This window comes from Physeter macrocephalus, chromosome 8 (genome assembly GCF_002837175.3).
Source record: "Physeter macrocephalus isolate SW-GA chromosome 8, ASM283717v5, whole genome shotgun sequence".
NCBI lineage: Eukaryota > Metazoa > Chordata > Mammalia > Artiodactyla > Physeteridae > Physeter > Physeter macrocephalus.
Window position 1 is genome coordinate 120,487,268 of NC_041221.1, and position 20,001 is coordinate 120,507,268.

General features: G+C 36.6%; 1 non-coding gene across 1 annotated transcript; it reads right to left on the reverse strand.

Moving 5' to 3' along the window:
* Positions 1-12,540: 12,540 nt before the first annotated feature.
* Positions 12,541-12,647, reverse strand: LOC112065517 (U6 spliceosomal RNA). The gene has a single exon (XR_002892070.1). It is a non-coding gene; the product is annotated as a U6 spliceosomal RNA (small nuclear RNA).
* Positions 12,648-20,001: the final 7,354 nt, after the last annotated feature.

The following is a 20,001-nucleotide window of genomic DNA, read 5'->3' on the forward strand; positions in this document are numbered from 1 at the left end:
ATAAAGCTTCTATGAACATTTATTTACAAGTTTTGTATGGACATATGATTTATTTTTAGTTTTTTGGGTGGAGTAAACACCTAGGAAAAGAATGGACTATTTAATGTATTTAGTCTGTTTAGTGTATTTAATTTTAGCCATTCTCATTGTTGTATAGTAATATCTCATTGTGGATTTAATTTGCATTTTTTAATGACTATTGATGTCGAATATTTTTTCATGTACTTATTGGATATTCATATATCTTTCTTTAGTGAGGCATTGGTTCAAAGCTTTACCTTCCTAAAATTTGAGTGGTTTGTTTTCTTATTATTTTCTTGCAAGAGCTGTTTATGTATTCTGAAGACACATCCTGTATCAGATATGTGATTTGCAGATTTTTTTCTCCCTAGTTGTAGCTTGTTTTTTTTCATTTTCTGATCAGTGTCTTTGAAGCGTGAGTTTTTAATTTGGATGAAGTTCTATTTATCAATTTATTCCTTTATGGATTGTGCTTTTGGTATTACATGTAGGGCATTTTTTTCTAACCCCAAACTACAAGGTTTCCTGCCAGAAGTCTTATAGTTTTATGAAACATTTTGAGTTAACTTTTGTATATGGTGTGAAGTATGAAAAGAAGTTCAGCTTTTTTACTTAAGGACATCCAAATTTTCCAGAACAATTTGTCAAAGACAATTCTTTCTTCACTGAATTGACTTTGCATTTTGGTAAAAAATCAGTTCTGTGTATATATGTGGTCTTTATTACTATATCTTTATAAAACTTGAAATTGGGTAGTGTTCATTTTCCAAGTTTGTTTTTCATTTTGGTAAGTTCCTTTGGCTATTCTAGGTCCTTTGTATTTCAGTGTAAATTTATATCTCAACCTAATAAAGGCCATTTATGACAAACTTTAATATTTTGGATATTAACCCCTTGTCAGTTGCATCATTTGTAAATATTTTCTTCCAAGCTATAGGTTGTCTTTTTGTTTTATTGATGGTTTCCTTTGCTGTGGAAAAGCTTTTAAATTTAATTAGATCCCATTTGCTTATTTTTGCTTTTGTTTCCTTTGCCTTATGACTCAGATAAAAAACAATATTGCTACAATTTATGTCAGAGTGTTTTGCTTATGTTCTCTTTTAGGAGTTTTATGGTTTCAGGTCTCACATTTAGGTCATTAATTCATTTTGAGTTTATTTTTGCATATGGTGTAAAAAATATTCTAATTTCATTCTTTTACATGTAGCTATCCAGTTTCCCCAGCATCATTCATTGAAGAGACTGTATATTCTTGCCTCCTTTGTCATAGATTAATTGACCATATAAGTGTGAGTTTATTTCTGGGCTCTCTGTTCTGTTTCATTGATCTATATGTCTCTTTTTGTGCCAGTACCATACTGTTTGCTTGTTTTATAAATTTATTTATCTATTTATTTATTTTTGGCTGCGTTGGGTCTTCGTTGCTGAGAGTGGGCTTTCTCTAGATGCAGCGAGCAGGGGCTACTCTTCGTTGTGATGAACAGGCTTTTCATTGCAGTGGCTTCTCTTGTTGTGGAGCATGGGCTTCAGTAGTTGTGGCTCACAGGCTCTAGAGCAGAGGCTCAGTAGTTGTGGCGCATGGGCTTAGTTGCTCTGTGGCATGTGGGATCCTCCTGGACCAGGGCTCAAACCCGTGTTCCCTGCATTGGCAGGCGGATTCTTAACCACTGCGGAAGTCTTAACCACCAGGGAAGTCTAGTACCATACTGTTTTGATGACTGTAGCTTTGTAGCATAGTCTGAAGTCAGGGAGCATGATACATCCAACTTTGTTTTTTTGTTGTTGTTTTTTTTCCCCCTCAAGATTGCTTTGGCAATTCATAGTTTTCTGTGGTTCCATGTAAATTTGGGGATTATTTGTTCTAGCTCTGAGGAAAATGTCATGGGTATTTTGATAGGGATTTCATTAAACCTATAAATTGCTTTGGGTAGTATTACCATTTTAACAATACTATATCTGCCAATTCATGAACACAGTTTATATTTTCATTTCTTTGTATCATCTTCAGTTTCCTTCATCATTGTTTTATACATTTCAGAGTATAGCTCTTTCACCTCCTTGGTTAAGTTTATTCCTAAGTATTTGATTCTTGATGGGATTTTAAATGGGATTTTTTTTAACATTCTCTTTGTGATAGTTCATTATTAGTATATAGAAAAGCAACAGATTTCTGTATATTCATCTTGTATCCTAAAACTTTACTGAATTCATTTATTAGTTACTGAATTCTAATAGTTTTCAGATAGATACTTTAGGGTTTTCTATATATAGTATCATGTCATCAGCAAATAGTGACAGTTTAAATTTTTCTCTTCCAATTTGGATGCCTTTTCTGTTTCTTATCTGATTGCTGTGCCTAGGACTTCCAATACTATGCTAAATATAAGTGGTGAGAGTAGGCATCCTTGTCTTGTTCCTTATATTAGAGGAAAAGCTTTCAGGCTTTCACCATTGAGTATGATGTTAGCTGTGGTTTTGTTATAAGTGGCCTTTACTACGTTGAGATGTCAAATCATATTCCTGATCTGATGAGAGAGTTTTCATGTGAGTGATGTTGAATTTTGTCAAATGCTTTTTCTGCATCTATTGAGATGACCATGTGGTTTTTATCCTTCTTTTGTTAATGTGGTGTACCATCTTGATTCATTTGTGGATATTGAACCATCTTTGCATCCCTGGAATAAATCTCATTTGATCATGGTGTATGACACTTTTTATATATTGTTGAATTCAGTTTGCTAATATTTTGCTGAGGACTTTTGCATCTATTTATCATATATTGGCCTGTAATTTTCTTCTTTTGGTTGCATCTTTGTCTGGTTTTGGTATCAGGGTAATGGTGGCCTCATAGAATGAGTTTGAGAGTGTTCTCTCCTCTTCAATTTTTTGGAATACTTTGAGAAGGATAGATATCAGCTTTTTTTCCTGTGTTTGGTAGAATTCCACTGTGAACCCATCTGGTCCTGGACTTCCCTTTGCTGGGAGTTTTTAACTTACAAATTCAAGTTCACTACTGCTGATTGTTCTGTTCTGATTGTCTGTTTCTTCCTGATTCAGTCTTAGAAGATTGTATGTCCCTAGAAACTTATCCATTTCTTCTACATTACCCAATTTGTTGGCATATAACTATTTGTAGTAGTCTCTTATGATTTTTTGTATCTCTGTGATTGCACTTGTAGTTTCTCCTCTTCCATTTCTTATTTTGTTTATTTGGGTCCCCTCTTTTTTTCTTGATGAGCCTGGCTAAAGGTTTATCAATTTTCTTTATCTTTTAAAAAAAACAGCTCTTTGTTTGTCTGATATTTTCTTTTTCTTTTTTCTTTCTTTTTTTGGGGGAGGGGGTTCTATTTTATTTATTTCCTCTCTGATCTTTATTATTTCCTTCCTTCTTCTGACTTTGGGCTTTGTATATTCTTCCTTTTCGAATTCCTTTAGAGGGTGAGTTATGTTGTTTATTTGATATTTTTCTCGTTTCTTGAGGTAGGCCTGTATCACTATACTTTTCTCTTAGAAGAGCTTTTGCTTGGGGCTTCCCTGGTGGCGCAGTGGTTGTGCGTCCGCCTGCCGATGCAGGGGAACCGGGTTCGTGCCCCGGTCTGGGAGGATCCCACGTGCCGAGGAGCGGCTGGGCCCGTGAGCCACGGCCGCTGAGCCTGCGCGTCCAGAGCCTGTGCTCCGCAACGGGAGAGGCCGCGACAGAGGGAGGCCCGCATACCACAAAAAAAAAAAAAAAAAAAAAAAAGAACAGCTTTTGCTGCATCCCATAGATTTTGGAAAGTTGTGTTATTGTTTTCATTTTTTCTTGAGATATTTTCCGATCTCCTCATCAATTTCTTCATTGACCCATTTTTAGTAGCATATTGTTTGGTTGGCATGTGTTGGAGTTTTTCCATTTTTTCTTCCTTGTGTTTCCCCCCCTTTTCTTCTTTACCATTTTCCAACTACCCTTGTGGGCAGAAAAAGTGCTTGATATAATTTCTACCCTCTTAAATGTAATGAGACATCTTTTGTGGTCTAGCATGTGATCTATCCTGGAGAACATACCATGTGCACTTGAAAAGAATGTGTATTCTGCTGTTTTAGGTTGTAATGTTCAGTAGACATCTGTTAAGTCCAACTGGTCTGTTGTGTCATTTAGGACCTCTGTTGCCTTACTGATTATCTGCCTGGATGACCTGTCCTTTAACATCCCACTGACATCAAAGTCCCCTACTATTATTGTATTATTGTCAGTTTCTTCCTTTGTGTCTGTTAATATTTGCTTTTATATTTAGGTGCTCCTATATAAGTTGCATATATATTAACAAGTTTTATATCCTCCTCTTGTACTGATCTCTTTATCATTATATAATGTCATTTTTTGTCTTTTTTATAGACTATTTTAAAGTCTATTTTGTCTGATATGAATTTGCCACACCAACTTTCTTGTCATTTTTATTTTCATGAAATATCTTTCTCTTTGCTCTCACTTTCATTCTGTGTGTGTCTAGCTCTGAAGTGAGTTTCTTGTAAGCACCATATGGATGCATCTTGCTTCTCTTTTTTCAAATCCAATCAGCCCCGTATGTCTTTTGATTGTAGCATTTAGTCTATTGACATTTAAAGTGATTATTGATAGGTATGTGCTTATTGCAATTTTGTTACTTGTTTTCTGGTTGTTTTTGTAGTTCTTCTCTATTATTTTCTTCTTTCAGTTTCTTCCCTTCTGGTTTGATTATTTTCTTTAGTTGTATGCTTATGTTTCTTTCTGTCTAGTTTTTGTGTACCTTTGCATGTTTTTGATTTGTGGTTACCATGGGATTCATATATGTTGACCTATAACTATATCTACTTGTTTTAAACGGGTAATCATTTAAGTTCAAACACATTTTAAAAGATCTGCATTTTTTACTCCCCTCCCCACATTTTCTGGTTTTGATGTATTATTTTATACTTCATGTTTATCCCTTAACTGTTTATTGTAGTTAGAGTTGATTTTACAGTTTTTTATCTTTAAATCTTTATACTAGCTTATTTAAGTGGTTGATCCACAACCTTTACTATTTATTTGCCTTTACTAGTGGGATTTTTCTTTTCCTATAAATTTTTACTTCTTATTGTAACCCTTTTTTTTTTTTTTCTTTTTTTCCACTTAGAGAAGATTCTTCAACATTCATTTTAGGGTCAGTTTAGTATTGATGAACTGTTTTTGCTTATCCAAGTTCTTCATCTCTCCTTCAAGTCTGAAGGAGAATCTTGCTGGGTAGAGTATCCTAGGTTGTAGGTTTTTCCCTTTCAGCACTTTAAATATATCACGTCACTCCATTCTGGCCTACAAAGTTTCTGCAGAAAAATAAGCTAATAAACTTATGGGGGTTCCCTTGTATGTGATTCTGTTTTTCTCTTGCTCCCTTTAGATTTCTCTCTTTATCTTTTACTTTGCCATTTTAATTATGATATGTTTTGGTGTGGGTCTTTTGGGATTTATCTTGTTTGGGACACTGTCTGCTTCCTCTACCTGAATATCTGCTTCCTTCTTCAGGTTTGGGAGTTCTTCAGACATAATTTCATCAAATACATTTCTGACCCCTTTCTTTCTTCTCTTTTTGGGACCCCTATAATGCAAAAGTTAGGATGCTTGATGTTTTTCCACAGGTCCCTTAAACTGTTCTAATTTTTTAAAACATTTATATGCTCTTTGCTGTTCTGATTGAATGATTTCCAGTATTCTGTTATCTTCCAGATCACTTATGTGTTCTTCTGTATCATCTAGTGTGTTTTTCATTTCAGTTATTGTATTCTTCAGCTCTGATTGGTTCTCTTTAAAATTTTCTATTTCCTTGTTAAAATTCTATGTTCATCTATTATTTTCCCTAGTTAGCACTCTTATTGCTAATGCTTTGAACTGTGTATCTGGTAAATTATTTACCTGTTTCATTAATTGTTTATTTCAGAGGTTTTTTTCTTTCTTTTTTTGAGTAGTGTATTTATCATAATAATGTAATTTTTTCCCTAAATGAAAACATGTTCATTATAAAAATGCAAAAACATACACGTATATAAAGGAGAAGAGTGACATTTGCTCTTTCTGTGTTCCTTTTCCATAATACCCCTTTCCTCATCCAGAGATAAACACTCTTAATGATTTTGTATACCACATCCTTCCCAAACCATTTCTATGCAGTTACCAAAATATGTGTTTGTGTGCCTTTATATTTATATATATTAGACATATATACACATGTATATGGTTCACACATTATAGTATCATATTACACATATTGCTCTGTAAGCTGATTTCCCTTTAAATATATCATAGATATATATTAATGGCCAATTGCCTTCTCATGATGTTTTACCAGTTTACATTGCCTCCAAGAAGTGTGCATTCTTTTTTTATTTAAAAAAATTTTATTTTATATTGGAGTATAGTTGATTTACAATGTTGTTAGTTTCAGGTGTACAGCTAAGTGATTTAGTTGTACATATACATATATGTATTCTTTTTAAGATTCTTTTCCAAAATAGCTTATTACAGAGTATTGAGTAGAGTCCCCTGTGCTATACAGTAGGTCCTTCTTGATTATCTATTTTATATATCGTAGTATGTATATGTTAATCTCAAACTCCTAATTTATACCCCAACCCACATTTCTGCTTTAGCAATAATAAGCTTGTTTTTGAAGTCTGTGAGTCTGTTTCTTTTGTAAATAACTTCATTTGTATCATTTTTTAAGATTCCACATATAAGTGATATCATACAGTATTTGTCTTTCTCTTTCTGACTTACTTTACTTAGTATGATAATCTCTAGGTTCATTCATGTTGTTGCAAATGGCATTATTTCATTCTTCTCTATGGCTGAGTAATATTCTATTGTATATATGTACCATGTCTTCTTTATCCATTCCTCTGTCGATGGACATTTAGGTTGATTCCATGTCTTGGCTGTTGTAAATAGTGCTGAGATAAACATTAGGGTGCATGTATGTTTTCAAAGTATGGTTTTCTCTGTATATATGCCCAGGAGTGGGATTGCTGGATCATATGTTAGCTCTATTTTTATTTTTTTAAGGAATCTCCATACTGTTCTCTAGTGGCTGCACCAATTTACATTCCCACCAACATGCAGGAGAGTTCCCTTTTCTCCATACCCTCTCCAGAATTTATTGTTTGTAGACGTTTTGATGCTGTCCATTCTGACCAGTGTGCGGTGATACCTCAGTGTAGTTCTGATTTGCATCTCTCTAATAGCTATGTTAAGCATCTTTTCATGTGCTTCTTGACCATCTCTGTGTTTTCTTTGGAAAAATGTCTATTTAGGTCTTCTGCCCTTTTTTGATTGGGCTTTTTTTTTCATATAGAGCTGCATGAACTGTTTGTATATTTCAGAGATTAATCCCTTGTCACATCATTTGTCGGTCACATCATTTACAAATATTTCCTCTCATTCTGTGGGGTTTTTGTTTTGGTTTGGTTTCTTTCTGTTTTATTTATGGTTTCTTTTGCTGTACAAAACCTTTTAAGTTTAGTTAGGTCCCATTTGTTTATTTTTGGTTTTATTTTCATTACTCTAGGAGGTGGATCCAAAAAGATATTGCTGCGATTTATGTCAAAGAGTGTCTGCCTGTATTTTCCTCTAAGAGTTTTACAGTATCTGGTCTTACATTTAGGTCTTTCCTCCATTTTGAGTTTATTTTTGTGTATGGTGTTAGAGAATGTTCTAATTTCATTCTTTTACATGTAGCTGCCTGGTTTTCCCAGCACCACTTATTGAAGAGACTGTCTTTTCTCCATTGTATATTCTTGCCTTTTTCGCTGTAGATTAATTGAGCATAGGTGTGTGGGTTTATTTCTGGGCTTTCTATCCTGTTCCACTGATGTATAAGTCTGTCTTTGTGCCAATATCATACTGTTTTGCTTACTGTAGCTTTGTAGTGTAGTCTGCAGTGAGGGACCCTGATTCCTTCAGTTCCATTTTTCTTACTAAAGATTGTTTTGGCTATTCGGGGTCTTTTGTGTTTCCATACAAATTTTAAGATTTTTCTTCTAGATCTGCAAAAAAAAAAAAAAAATTGCCATTGGTAATTTGATAGGGATTGCATTGAATCTGTAGATTGCCTTGGGCGGTACAGTCATTTTGACAATATTGATTCTTACATTCCAAGAATATGGTATATCTTTCCATCTGTTTGTGTCATCTTTGATTTCTTTCATCAGCATCTTATAGTTTTCAGAGTACAGGTCTTTTGCCTCCTTAGGTAGGTTTATTTCTAGGTATTTTATTCTTTTTGATATGATAGTAAATGGTGTTGTTTCTTGAATTTCTCTTTGTGATGGTTCATTGTTAGTGTATAGAAATGCAACAGATTACTGTGTATTAATTTTATATCCTGCAACTTTACCAAATTCATTAATGAGCTCAAGTAGTTTTCTGGTAGCATCTTTAGGATTTTCTATGTGTAGTATCATGTCATCTGCAAACAGTGACAGTTTTACTTCTTTTCCAATTTCGACTTCTTTTATTTCTCTTTCTTCTTGGATTGCTATGGCTAGGACTTCCAGAACTATGTTGAATAAAAGTGGTGAGAATGGACATACTTATCTTGTTCCTGATCTTAGAGGAGATGCTTTCAGCTTTTCACCATTGAGTATGATGTTAGCTCTGGGTTTGTCATGTATTGCTTTTATCATGTTGAGGTATGTTCCCTCTATGCCCCCTTTCTGGAGAGTTTTTATCATAAATGGATGTTGAATTTTGTCAAAAGCTTTCTCTGCATCTATTGAGATGATAATATGGAATTTTATTTATTTTTTTTTAAATTGAAGTGTAGTTGATTTATAATGTTAATTTCTGCTGTACAGCAAGGTGACTTAGTTATACATATATATGCATTCTTTTTCATATTCTTTTCCATTATGGTTTATCACAGGAGATTGGATATAATTCCCTGTGCGAGACAGTGGGACCTGGTTTTTTATCCATTCTAAATATGCCAGTTTGCATCTGCTAATCCCCAAAACCCAATCCATCCTTATCCCACTCTCCTCCCACTTGGCAACCACCAGTCCATTCTCTTAGTCTGTCGTTCTGTTTAACAGATAGGTTCATTTTGGTCATATTTTAGATTCCATATATAATTGATATAATATGGTACTTGTCTTTCTCTTTCTGACCTACTTTACATAGTATGATAATCTCTAGGTTTATCCATGTTGCTGCAAATTGCATTATTTCATTCTTTTTTATGGCTGAGTAATATTCCATTGTATATATGTACCACATCTTCTTTATCCGTTCATCTGTCAATGGACATTTAGGTTGTTTCATGTCTTGGCTATTATGAATAGTGCTTTTGTGAACATAGGGGTGCATGTATCTTTTCAAAGTGTGGTTTTCTCCAGATATATGCCCAGGAGTGGGATTGCTGGATCATATGACAGCTCTATTTTTAGTTTTCTGAGGAACCTTCATACTGTTTTCCATAGTGGCTGTACCAATTTACATTCCCACCAACAGTGTAGGAGGGTTCCCTTTTCTCCATACCCTCTCCAGAATTTATTGTTTGTAGACATTTTAATGATGGCCATCTGACTAGTGTGAGATGATACCTCATTGTAGTTCTGATTTTCATTTCTCTAATAATTAGCTATGTTAAGCATCTTTTCATGTGCTTCTTGGTCATCTGTGTGTTTTCTTTGGAAAAATGTCTATTTAGATATTCTGCCTCTTTTCTGATTGGGTTTTTTTTTTAATAGAGCTGCATGAGCTCTTTGTATTTTGGAGATTAATCCTTTATTGGTCATATCATTTAAAAATATTTTCTTTTATTCTGTGGGTTTTCGTTTCATTTTGTTTATGGTTTCCTTTGTTGCGCAAAAGCTTGTAAGTCTGATTATATCCCATTTGTTTATTTTTGTTTTTATTTCTTTTGTCTTGGGAGACTGGCCTAAGAAAACATTGGTACGATTTATGTCAGAGAATGTTTTGCCCATAAAACTCTTCTAGGAGTTTTATGGTGTTATGTCTTATATTTAAGTCTTTAAGCCATTTTGAGTTTATTTCTGTGTGTGATAAGAAGGTGTGTTCTAACTTCATTGAGTTACATGTGGCTGTCCAACTTTCCCAGTGCCACTTGCTGAAAATACTGTCTTTTTCCCACTGTATATTCTTACCTCTTTTGCCAAAGATTAATTTACTGTAGATGTGTGGTTTTATTTCTGGGCTCTCTATTCTGTTCTATTGCTCCATATGTCTGTTTTTGTGCCAGTACCATGCTGCTTTGATTACTGTAGCTTTGTAGTATTGTCTGAAGTTTGGGATGGTTATGCTCCTGGTTTGTTCTTTTTCTTCAGGATTGATTTGGTAATTCTGGGTCTTATGGTTCCATATGAATTTTACAATAATTTGTTCTAGTTCTATGAAAAATGTCATGGGTAATTTGATAGGGATCATGTTAAATCTGTAGATTGCTTTGGGTAGTATGGCTGTTTTAACAATATTAATTCTTCCAATCCAAGAGCATGGGATATCTTTCCATTTCTTTGAATCATCTTCAGTTTTATTAATGTTTTATAGTTCTCAACATATAAGTCTGTCACCTCCTTGATGAGGTTTACTCCTATTTATTTTATTTTTGGGGTTGTGATTTTAAAAGTTATTATTTTTTTTAGCATTCCCTTTCTGATGTTTCATTGTTGGTGTAAAGAAATGTGACTAATTTCTGTATGTTAATCTTGTATCCTGCTACCTTGCTGAATTCGTTTATCAGTTCTAGTATTTTTTGTGTGAAGTCTTTAGTGTTTTCTATATATAGTATCATATCATCTGCATATAATAACAGTTTTACCTCTTTCCTTCCAATCTGGATATGTTTTATTTCTTTTTCTTGTGTCATTGCTGTGGCCAGCACTTCCAGTACTATGTTGAATAGAAGAGATGAGAGTGAGCATTCTTGTCTTGTTCCAGATTGTAGCAGGAAGGCTTTCAATGTTTCACCATTGAGTATTAAATTGGCTGTGGGTTTGTCATAAATAGCTTTTACTATTTTGAGATATGTTTCCTCTATACCGACTTTGATAAGAGTTTTTATCATGATTGGATGTTGAATTTAGTCAAATGCTTTTTCTACATCTATTGAGATGATCATGTGTTTTTGTCTTTTCTTTTTTTTGATGTGGTGTATCATGTTCATTGATTTGTGTATGTTGAACCATCCTTGTGAACTTAGGAAGAATTCCACTTGGTGTGGTGTATGATCTTTTTTATGGGTTGTTGGATACGGTTTGCTAATATTTTGTTGAGAACTTTTGCATCTATGTTCATCAAAGATATTGGCCTGCAATTTTCTTTTTGGTGGTGTCTGTCTGGTTTTCATATCCTGGAGATGGTGGCTTCATAGAATGTCTTTGGGAGTGTTCCCTCCTCTTCAGTTTTGTGGACGAGTTTGAGAAGGATTGGTATGACTTCTTCCTTGTATGTTTGGCAGCATTTGCCTGTGAAGCCATCTGGTCCTGAACTTTTGTTTGTAGGGATTTTTTAAATTACAGATTCTATTTCACTTCTAATGATCAGTCTGTTGAAATTATCTAATTCCTTTGTTATTCAATTTTGGTGCACTGTATGTTTCTAGAAACTTGTCCATTTCTTATAGATTGTTGAATTTGTTTTAATATAATTGTTCATAGTATTCCCTTAAGGTTTTTTATATTTCTGCAGTATCTGTTGTTATGTCTCCTTTTCCAGTTCTCATTTTGTTTATTTGGGTTCTCTCTCTTTTTTCTTCTTGAGGAGTCAGGCCAGAGGTTTGTCAATCTTGTTTATCCTTTCAAAGAGCCAGATCTTGGTTTTATTGAATTTTTCTATTTTTTTAAGTCTCTATTTTATTTATTTCCTCTCTGATCTTTATTATTTCCTTCCTTCTGCTGACTTTAGGTTTTGTTTCTTCTTCTTTTTCTAATTCTTTTAAGTGGTGGGTTAGGCTGTTTATTTGAGATTTTTCTTATTTTTTTTGAGGATGGCCTGTATTATTATGAACTTCCTTCTAAGAACTGCTTTTCTGTATCCCATAGATTTTGTGTGGTGTGTTTTCATTGTCATTTGCCTCTGAGTATTTTTTAATTTCCTCTTTGATTTCATCATTGACCCATTGGTTTTTTAGTAGCATGTTTTTTATTCTCCGTGTAATCGTTTTTCCTCATTTCTTTTTCTGTCATTAATTTCTAGTTTCATGCTGTTGTGGTTGGAAAAGATGCTTGAGATAATTTCTATACTCTTAAATTTGCTGAGGATTGTTTTGTGCCCTAGTATGTGTTCAGTCCTAGAGAATGTTCCACGTGCACCAAAAAGAATGTGTATTCTGATTTTTTTGGATTTAATTTCCTAAAAATCTCAATTAAATCTAACTGTTCTAGTGTATCATTTAGTATCTCTGTTGCCTTATTGATTCTTGTCTGGAAGATCTGTCTATTGATGTGAGTAGGGTGTTAAATTCTCCTAGTATTATTGTATTCCTATCAATTTCTCCCTTTATGTCTGTTAAAAATATGAAATGATTTATGAATTTCCATGTCATCCTTGCACAGGGGCCATGCTAATATTCTCTGTATCGTTCTAATTTTAGCATATGTGCTGCCAAAGTGAGCATGATCATATGGTTTTATTTTTCAATTTGTAAACATGGAGTATCACACTGATTGATTTGCAGTTACTGAAAAATCCTTGCATCCCTTCGATAAATTCCACTTTACATGGTGCATGATCCTTTTAATGCACTGTTGGATTCAGTTTGCAAGTATTTTGTTGAGGGCTTTTACGTCTATGTTCATCAGTGATATTGGTCTTTAATTCTCTTTTTTTTTTTTTTGCAGTATTTTTGTCTGGTATTGCTATCAGAATGATGGCCTCATAGAATGAGTTAAGGAGTGTTTCTTCCTCTGCAGTTTTTTGAAATAGTTTCAGAAGGATCAGTGTTAACTCTTCTCTAAATGCTTGATAGAATTCGCCTGTGAAGCCATCTGGTCCTGTACTTTTGTTCACTGGGAGTTTCAATTTCAGTGCTTGTGATTGGTCTGTTTATACTTTCTATTTCTTTCTGGTTCAGATTTGGGATATTGTACCTTTCTAGAAATTTGTCCATTTCTTCTAGATTGTCCATTTTATTGGCATATAGTTTCTTGTAGTGATGTTTTATAATCCTTTGTAATTCTGTGGTGTCAGTTGTAACTTCTCCTTTTTCATTTCGAACTTTATTGATTTGAGCCCTCTCCCTTTTTATCTTGATGAGCCTGGCTAAAGGTTTATCAATTTTGTTTATTTTTTCAAAGGACCAGCCTTTAGTTTCATTGATGTTTTCTATTGTTTTCTTCATCTCTATTTCTTTTATTTCTGCTCTGATTTTTATGATTTCTTTCTTTCAGTTAACTCTGGGTTTTGTTTGTTCTTTCTCTAGTTGCTTAGGTGTAAGGCTGGATTGCTTATTTGTGATTTTTCTTATTTCCTGAGGTAAGATTGTATTGCTATAAAGTTCCCTCTTAGAACTGCTTTTACCACATTTCATATGTTTTGGATCATCCTGTTTTCATTTGTCTCTAGGTATTTTTTATTTCCTGTTTGATTTTTTCAGTGATCCAGTGGTTGTTTAGTAATATATTGTTTAGCTTCCACATGTTTGTGTTTACAATTTTTTTTCTTGTAGTTGATTTCTAATCTCATAGTGTTGTGGTCAGGCAAGGTGCTAGATATGATTTCAATTTTCTTAAATTTATTGAGGCTTGCTTTGTGGCCCAGCATGTGATCTATCCTGGAGAATGTTCTATGTGCACTTGAGAAGGTGTATTCTGCTGCTTTTGGATGGGATGCTCTATAAATATCAATTAAGTCCATCTGGTCTAATGTGTCATTTAAGGCCTGTGTTTCCTTATTGATTTTCTGTCTGGATGATCTGTCCCTTGATGTAAATTGGGTATTAAAGCCCCTCACTATTATTGTGTTACTGTCAATTTCTCCTTTTATGGCTGTTAGCATTTACCTTATATTTTGAGGTGCTCCTATGTTGGGTGCATATATATTTACAATTGCTATATCTTCTTCTTGGATGGATTGCTTGATCATTATGTAGTGTCCTTCTTTGTCTCTTGTAATAGACTTTTTTTTTTTTTTTTTTTTTGGTATGCGGGCCTCCGTCTGTTGTGGCCTCTCCCGTTGCGGAGCATGGGCTCCAGACGCGCAGGCTCATTGGCCATGGCTCACGGGCCCAGCCGCTCCGCGGCACGTGGGATCCTCCCAGACTGGGGTGCGAACCCGGTTCCCCTGCATCGGCAGGCAGACGCGCAACCACTGCGCCACCAGGGAAGCCCAACAGTCTTTTTTGTTAAGGTCTATTTTGTCTGATATCAGTATTGCTACTCCAGCTTTCTTTTGATTTTCATTTGCATAGAATACCTTTTTCCATCCCCTCACTTTCATTCTGTATGTGTCCCTAGATCTGAAGTGTGTCTCTTTTAGACAGCACATATACGGGTGTTGTTTTTGTATGCATTCAGCCAGTCTATGTTTTTGGTTTAATCTGTTTACATTTCAGGTAATTATTGATATGTATGTTCTTATTGCCTTTTTATTCATTGTTTTGGGCTTGTTTTCATAGGTCTTTTGTCTTCCCTTCCTTTTTTGTTCTCTTCTATTGTTATTTGATGACTATCTTTAGTGTTGTGTTTGTATTGCATTTTCTTTTTTGTGTGTACATCTATTGTAGACTTTTGGTTTCTGGTTACCATGAGTTTTTGATGTAGCAGTCTATATATATACACGACTGTTTTAAGTTGCTGGTCTCTTAATTTCAAATGCACATCCAATATCCTGCATTTGTACTCTCCTCTTCTCACAATTACTGGTTTTGATATCATATTTGTGTGTGGATGATCTACTACATTTATGTTTGCCTTTACTGGTGAGCCTTCCCATTTGTAATTTTCTTGTTTCTAGTTGTGACCTTTCCTTTCCTTCTAGAGAAGTTCCTTTAGCATTTGTTGCAAAGCTGGTCTGACAGTGCTGAATTCTCTTAGCTTTTGCTTGTCTGTAAAGCTTTTGATTTCTTTGTCAAATCTGAATGAGAGCCTTGCTGGGTAGAGTATTCTTGGTTGTAGGCTTTTGCCTTTCATCACTTGAAATATATCATGCCACTCCCTTCTGACCCACAGAGTTTCTGCTGAGAAATCAGCTGATTACTTTATGGGAATTTCCTTGTATGTTGTTTGTTGCTTTTCCCTTGTTGCTTTCATATTGTCTCTTTGTCTTTAATTTTTGTCAATTTGATTAATATGTTCCTCAGTATGTTCCTCCTTGGGTTTATCCTGCCTGGGACTCTCTGCGCTTCCTGAACTTGGGTGACTGTTTCCTTTCCGATGTTAGGGAAGTTTTCAGCTGTTATCTCATCACGTATTTTCTCAGGCCCTTTCTCTCTCTCTTCGCTTTCTGGGACCCCCATAATGTGAATGTTGGTGAATTTGCTGTTGTCCCAGATGTCTCTTAAAGTGTCCTAATTTCTTTTCATTCTTTTTTCTTTATTCTGTTCCACGGCAGTGATTTCCACAATTCTTTCTTCCAGCTCACTTTTCTGTTCTTCTGCCTCATTTATTCTCCTATTGATTCCTTCTGGTGTATTTTTCATTTCAGTTATTGTATTGTTCAACTCTGTTTGTTTGTTTTTTATATCATCTAGCTCTTTGTTAAGCATTTCTTATGTCTTCTTGGTCTGTGCCTCCATTCTTTTTCTGAGATCTTGGATCATCTTTACTATCATGTCTCTGAATTATTTTTTTAGGTAGATTGCCTATTTCTGTTTCACTTGTTCTTCTGGGGTTTTATCTTGTTCCTTCATCTGGAACATATTCTTCTGCCATCTCATTTTGTCTAACTTTCTGTGTTTGCAGTCCCACAGGCTGCAGGAATTTAGTTGCTGCTGCTTCTGGTGTCTGACCCCATCTTGTTGTTGCTTCTTCTTTGTCTTTCGAAGTAGTATATCATTTTCAGTAGGTTCAAGTCTCTTTTGTTGATGGTTGTTCAGCAGTTAGTTGTGATTTTGGTGTTTTCATGAAAGCAGGTGAGCTCAGGTCCTTCTACTCTGCCTTCTTGTCCTTAGACCCTACAAAGCTTTTGTTTTCCTTTGTGCTCTGTCTAGTTTCACTTGTTTATAATGTGTTGTGGGCAGAGGCCTTTTACCTGGTGATTCAGGTAGAGATCCTGGTGAGAAATGGATGCACTGACATGTCAGCTCAGGATGTGTGCAGAGGTTTTTTCTTATTTTTGCATTTGAAACAAATTCCTGTCTTCTCATTTTCCATAAGTTTCTCTATTTCTATGAAATTAAATGTAACAGTTAACCATCCTGGTCTTGAAGGGGTGTCCTTATATGGGCGTGTCCATCTACAGTCTGTGTGTGTCTAGTGGCTTTTGATGGGAGAACACGAGTCATATCTTCCCCCAGGGTATGCTGACACCTATCACTGAGGTGGGCCACAGAGATGGCAGAGCTAGAGCCAGAGCCAGGTGTGAGCTGGGGCTTCTCCTATGTTCAGTGCCTGACACCACCATAATTGAGGGTGGGTTCAGGTCTCAAGGTGCTAAAGAAGAGGCCCTGAGGTTGGGATCCAAGCTGTCTGTTCTAAGTGTGTGCTCCTTACTGCCCCCAGCATTGACAACTTAGCTCCAGATGGAAGCAGAGTTGGAGAAAAAGGGGCCAGATCAGGCACCCAGTGCAGGCCAGGGCCTGTACTGGGGTGGCCCCATATACCATTCAGAGTTCCAGACCACTCCTGATCTGCTGCTTCCAAGAGTGCCAGGAAGGGCCACTCCAAACGCATTCAAATGTAGTGCCAGGTATAAGCCAGCTCCGTCCTCCACAACTGCACATTCCCCCTGGCAGCAGAAACCTTCATCCTAGTGGGATGCTGCCCCACAGAGCAAGAGGGGCCAGAGTGGGCACTCAGTGTGGGCCAGGGTGCATGGTGGGGTGTCATGAGAAACTGGCCAGAGTCCCAGGCAGTCTCAAACTGCCTACTCAGCCTTATTTTGGGAACAAGGAAGCATGTGCTTGCATTTCACAAGTGGAGTCCAAGTTTCTCACAGCCCCCCTACCAGTCTTACTGGTCCTCAAACCAGCCAAGGGGACTCATCTTCCTGGTATTGGACTCAAGGTCTGGCCCGTCCCATATGTGGTTTGAACCACTCACTTCCCAGGAAGTATCTCCAGGCCTGTGTAATACCCCCCTTCTGTGTCCCCTCCCAGGGGTGCAGATCCTGACATGATCACTTCTCTTTCCTTCCTACCTGACTTTGTGTGGATCTTTCTTTATAGCCTTGGTTTCTTTATCGCCTTTATAGTCTTTCTGCCAGTCTACAGTTTGTTTTCAGTGAGAATTGCTCCACATGTAGGTTTTTTTTTTTTTTTTTTTTGATGTGTTCATGGAGGGGAGACAAGCTTAGTGTCCTCCTACTCCACCATCTTGATCTCTCTAGTCATGATTTCTTTACATAAGCTTTCTGCCCCCTTTCTCTCTTTTGGTACTCTTGTAGCACATATATTGTTTCACTTAATGGTATCCCATAATTCACATAGGATTTCTTCACTGTTTTTCATTCTTTTTTCTTTATTCTCCTCTGACTGGATAATATCAAATGACCTGTTCTCAAGTTCACAGATTCTTTCTTCTGTATCATTAAAGCCTGCTGTTGATGTTCTTCTTGCATTTTTTTTCGTTCCATTATAATCTTCAGCTCCAGAATATGTTTTTTTTGTTTTTGTTTTGTTTTGTTTTTTATGATTTCTCTCTCTCTCTCTCTGTTGAGCTTCTCATTTGGTTTATGTATTGTTTTCCTAATTTAATTGTCTATATGTATTCTCTTATAGCTCACTGGTCTTCCTTAAACCACTTATCTTGAATTCTCTGTCAATTCATAGTTTCTATTTCTTTGGAGTTGATTACTGGAAAATTATTGTGTTTCTTTGGTTGTGTCATGTTTCCTCTATTTTTCACCTTTACTGTAGGCTTGTGTTGATGTCTCTGCTTTTGATGGAACAGTAACCTCTTCCAGAATTTATGGACAGGTTTTGGTGGGAAAAGATCATCAGCATGTGGTACAAGGGCAGTGGCTGAGTGGGGTGTAGTAGTTCTGGCTCCAGGTAAGTCCTGGTGGTGCTGCTCCATGCAGCTCCATCAGCTGAGGTCACTGTTCACAAAGATTGCTGGGGTCTGCATTGGCCAGGGCCATGACTGTCTGAAGCAGTGGTGGGGTCTGATGGGGTCTTTGGTGGTAAAGTCTTCTAGGGAACTCCTGATCTTTCTTCTCCTGCTGGGGTTGTCATGGCAAAGGGTATCCCTTTTGGATCCCTGTCCAGCTCATGAGTGCCATTGTGGTAGAGTTGGCATTGGTGTCTGAAGCATAGGCACCATGGAACAGCTATGAAGTTGGGCTCTGGAGTGGATGTCCACAGAGCAACAGCGGCTCCAGGGATTGGGGCACTGGCTGCCCACAGTGGTGGTTGCTCTGGTATCTGAGATGTTGGTGCAAGATGAGCAGCCAAGGACCTGGGAGCTGGAGAGTGGGTGCATTTGTAGAGACAGTAACTCCAGAATCTGGGGCACTGCCTAGCCCTCAGTGGTGTTGACTCCAGTGCCCAAGATGTGGGTACACACAGAACAGGCACACAAAGAGCACATGCACAGTCAGGGTCTGAAGTTTCGGGACATGCAGAGCAGCTGTGGCTCTGGGGTCTGGGGTAAGTATGGGGCTTGGTGGGAGCGGTGGCATCCTTGGTCCCAGGACACCACAGACTCTTTCTTGGGGGGTTGTAGTATCTCTTCTCTGAGGGGTCCATGAAGGCAATGGTTGTTGCTTACCTCAGTAGTGAAATCTGCTTGTATTCTCTGTGGAGCAGGCCATTGGGATTCATACGAACAAACACAATGGAGTAGTCCATACTGTCATGGGGGCTGTTGAGCTCCGCAGTGGCAAAGTCTGTTGGGAGTCTCCACAGAGCATGCCCTGGGGAATGTGGTGGCCTTTGCCATGTGGCTGATACTGATAGCCTTCACCATTTTTATTTTTTGGTTCCTAGCTGTCTCTGGACACCTCAGCTATGCTGATCTCCCCGGAGATCCTTGTTGTGCAGTTTTTCTCCAGTTTGGTTCCACTGTGCTGCTATAGGCTCTTAATTGGACTCTTGAGTCCTCCCAGGGCTGTTTTCATTCATGAATAGCTGCATACTTGTTATATTTTCTTGAGGAATGAAGGCTGGTATCTCCTACTCCTTTATCTTGTTCTTTTCTGCCTTATTTCACTGGCTATGAACCTTCCATGCAGTCTTGAACAGAGATAGTGAGAGCAGATACTGTTTTGTTCTTGATCTTTTGGGAAAGCACTCACTCTTTTACTATTAATTATGTTAGCTATAGGGTCCTGTAGATGTCCTTTATCAGGTTGAAGAAGTTCCCTTATATTCTTAGTTTGCTGGGAGTGTTTATCAGGAATGGATGTTGGATTTTGACAAATGCTTTTTCTCACTTGACTGCTATTGTCACTCGTACCCAGAATTGGCTATTGACACATTCTATGGAAATGCTTTGGACCCTATGGATTTTAAGGCCATCTTAGATTCCAACTGAGTTTGCCTACATACACACCCCCCTTTGCTAGGTAAGCTTTGGGAGCACAGGCTTATAAACATACTGGTTTGTTGTTGTTGTTCTCATTCTCCCCCTATACCTACCTCTGAAGTTTTAGTGTGACTAGCAACTACTCTGATGTAGTTTATGACATAAATTGTTCCTCTGGTTCAAACAAGTTTGATACTACTTTTAATATCAAATTTAGTATCCAAATACTCTTACAAAATCTGAGAAAAAGTCTTGATATAAAATAACATGCATGAGCAAAGCTTCTACTAATAAAGCTGTGATTGGAAACATTTTTGTTTACTCTACTTTATAGTAACAGAATCTATC